At 40.2% G+C, this 3,556-nt stretch overlaps 1 pseudogene; it reads left to right on the top strand.

The window, feature by feature from the left end:
* Window positions 1-1,161: 1,161 nt before the first annotated feature.
* LOC130027990 (high mobility group protein B1-like) lies at window positions 1,162-2,236 on the top strand (annotated as a pseudogene).
* The last annotated feature ends 1,320 nt before the right edge of the window (window positions 2,237-3,556 follow it).

The following is a 3,556-nucleotide window of genomic DNA, read 5'->3' as shown; positions in this document are numbered from 1 at the left end:
ACGTATAATTGATTTCAGTTTTCGTATTCCAGAAATAGAATGTTATGAAGACACTATAAAGAGATGAACATGCTTTAGAGACATAGTGGGCAGTGGATACTAAATGCAGGAAAGGTGGATTTTGAAAATAGTGAAAGATGGGTGAAAGTGTACAAACTTGTCTAAGCTAAACAAGCCTTCAGCAGACAACGTAAAACATGGTTTATTTTGCTTGATAAAAGCATATTATATAATGACGTTCTCGAGGGTGGTACTGAAGAGTTTCAGTGAAATGGCATTGCCCTGCCGAATCCCTCCTTTTACGTTGATGATCATCTAGTAGAATGGTGAGATCCTGGTGGTGAATTCGGAATACAGTTTGTGAAGTTGTGAAGGATCCTAAACAGCATGCAAATGCTGTGTGGGTCTCCGAAAGAGAAATTGAAAGAGCTATGCTTGGAGTATCACATTTCACTTAAGTGAGAGAAGGAACCCAGAGTTCTGATCTCTTCTACTATCGAGGATCAGGGACACTGCTTCGTTTGACAACGCATCGAAAATCAGATGGGCTGGACACACAATGTGATTTTGGAGAGGAGCGCTGCACTTACTGACTGGATTCCACGGTAGGTCAAAAGAATGCCTGGCCACCCACCTATGAGAGGATTAGACTTTTTTGTCAGGATCCCCACAAAATTTGTAAATCTACAACTGTACCTCATGGTGTTTCACTAAAAAAAAATCCTGAAGGAACAGTTTGATGCTCTTTGTGCTCCTGGTGGGAGCAGATGTCATTGGGCTACTCTAGCATGTGACAGGGATGAGTGGAGATATTACTGGCACCCGCTTGAGCAAATTGATGAGCAAGCGATACAAGTGATATGAACATCACCACAAAATGCATTTTCAATGTCTGACAATTTTGTCAACGAGGTTGATAAAGAAATTGATCACTTTTTTTAACCTCTCAACCAAAATATAAGCCATTTAAAATTGAGTCTCATGGTGATTCAATTTTAAAAAAATTCTTGTTTTCCTTTTTCCAGTTAAAGAAGAAAGAAGTCTAGCTCCCGCTCTCACAGCCATTGCAGTACATTGAGCTCCATAGAGACAGTGCCGGGGCAAGTGAGAGCCGGACCGGCACTGGGCGACTCTGTGCTTCGCAGAGGAAAATAATTAAACTTGGGCAAAGGAGATCCTAAGAAGCCGAGAGGCAAAATGTCATCATATGGATTCTTTGTGCAAACTTGCCGGGAGGAGCACAAGAAGAAGCACTCAGATGCTTCCATCAACTTTTCAGAGTTTTCTAAGAAGTGTTCAGAGAGGTGGAAGACTATGTCTGCTAAAGAGAAAGGAAAATTTGAAGACATGGCAAAGGCTGACAAGGCCGGTTACGAAAGAGAAATGAAAACTTATATCCCTCCTAAAAGGGAAACAAAAAGGAAGTTCAAGGATCCCAATGCACCCAAGAGGCCTCCTTCGGCCTTTTTCTTGTTTTGTTCTGAGTATCGCCCAAAATCAAAGGAGAGCTTCCTGGCCTCTCTATTGGTGATGTTGCAAAGGAACTGGGAGAGATGTAGAACAACACTGCTGCAGATGACAAGCAGCCTTACGAGAAGGCTGCCATGCTGAAGGAGAAATACTAAAAGGATATTGCTGCATACTGATATAAAGGAAAGCCTGATGTGGCCAAGAAGGGAGTTGTTAAAGCTGAAAAGAGCAAAAAAAAAAAAATAAGAAGGAAGAGGAGGAAGATGAAGAGGATGAAGAGGATGAGGAAGAAGAGGAGGATGACGAAGACGAAGATGAAGAAGATGATGATGATGAATAAGTCAGTTCTAGCGCAGTTTTTTTTCTTGTTTATAAAGCATTTAACCCCCCTGTACACAACTCACTCCTTTTAAAGAAAAAAATTGAAATGTAAGTCTGTGTAAGGTTTGTTTTTAAACTGTACAGTGTCTTTTTTTGTATAGTTAACACACTACCGAATGTGTCTTTAGATAGCCCTGTCCCGATGGCATTTTCAATAGCCAACTCACCTTGCCTGGTACAGTATGGGGGTTGTAAATTGGCATGGAAATTTAAAGCAGGTTCTTGTTGGTGCACAGCACAAATTAGTTATATATGTGGATGGTAGTTTTTTTTCATCTTCAGTTGTCTCTGATACAGCTTATACGAAATAATTGTTGTTCTGTTAACTGAATACCACTCTGTAATTGCAAAAGAAAAAGAAAACAGTTGCAGCTGTTTTGTTGACATTCTGAATGCTTCTTAGTAAATACAATTTTTTTATTAGAAAAAAAATAAAGAAGAAAGAAAAATATAGAAGATGTAAGCTACGGGAATGGTTGTCAGGAGTAGAAAAGCAGTTGTAAGTTGGTAAATGTATGCCATCATAAAATCTACACATTTTAATAAAGCAAAGACTTTCAATGGAATCAGTCTCCACATATCAAAATGTGGGGAATCCGCACTATAAACCATATAGAACTAGCATCTTCCACTTTGTCTCGCAGAGTCATTTGCAAAGAATGTACAAAGTGACTTGTTCAGGCAGCTGGCTACCCTCAACAGTCCCACTATTGATTAGTTCGACAAAAAATTCCCCTGGGATTCCATCACAAAGGTCATTCCTTAAGAGTTACGCATATGTTAAGAACAAAGGATGGGATGTTTACAAAGTCATGACCACACTATGACAAGAAATCAGCAAGTACCTTTAATTCATTTACACTGGAGTCATGGTAATCTCTTATTCTATTCTAGCATGCCGTTTCCTGCTTGATTACACTGTACATTTCTATTCCCACCCTCTAAACTAAGCTAAACTTGTTTTACCCAGGGATTGTCCTGACCTTGGGTTTTTATTTGGAGAATGATTTCCCACACCAAAATGGCATCATTTACTGCATGTTTGGAAATAGGTCCTAAATTAGTCTCCTAGAAATGGCACTTGCCAATTCGAGAATCCTCTTTGCACCAAGAGGCAAAACAATAATGACTTGTGGCACAGTGTTTGGGTAATATTGAAATTGACTGTCAAGATACTTAGGTGCATGAATGGGCTATTTGGGGGGGAAAAATAAAATTTTATTGAATAACAAATACCTATGAAAAAATGAAGCGTAGGAAAGAATCAAAATCTATGAGAACAGGTTTTTTTTTTTAAATTCCTGCAAGTTAAAATTGCTAAGCAATGATACTTACATTTATATTTTCATAAATTAAAAACGCGATAGCACAGCGGGTAGGGCGTTCGCCTTACACGCAGCCAACATGGCCGACCCGAGTTCGATTCCTCCGCCCCTCTTGGAGAGCCCGGCAAGCTACCGAGAGTATCTCGCCCTCATGGCAGAGCCTGGCAAGCTCCCCGTGACGTATTCAATATGCCAGACACAGTAACAACAAAGTCTCCAATGGAGACGTTACTGGGCCCGCTCGAGCAAATCGACGATCAACGGGAGGGCCTTTTTTTTAAGGCCCCAAGAAAATCTTAAGTCAGGGTTTGAGGATAGTTCAGTGATAAAGTTATCTGCCTTTCAGGCATAAGGCCTTGAGTTTGATCCCTGTCACTGAC

Source organism: Sorex fumeus, unplaced genomic scaffold (assembly GCF_029834395.1).
Source record: "Sorex fumeus unplaced genomic scaffold, SorFum_2.1 ptg000038l, whole genome shotgun sequence".
Lineage (NCBI taxonomy): Eukaryota > Metazoa > Chordata > Mammalia > Eulipotyphla > Soricidae > Sorex > Sorex fumeus.
Note: the sequence above shows the minus strand (reverse complement) of the source record. Positions and strands in the feature narration are given on the sequence as shown.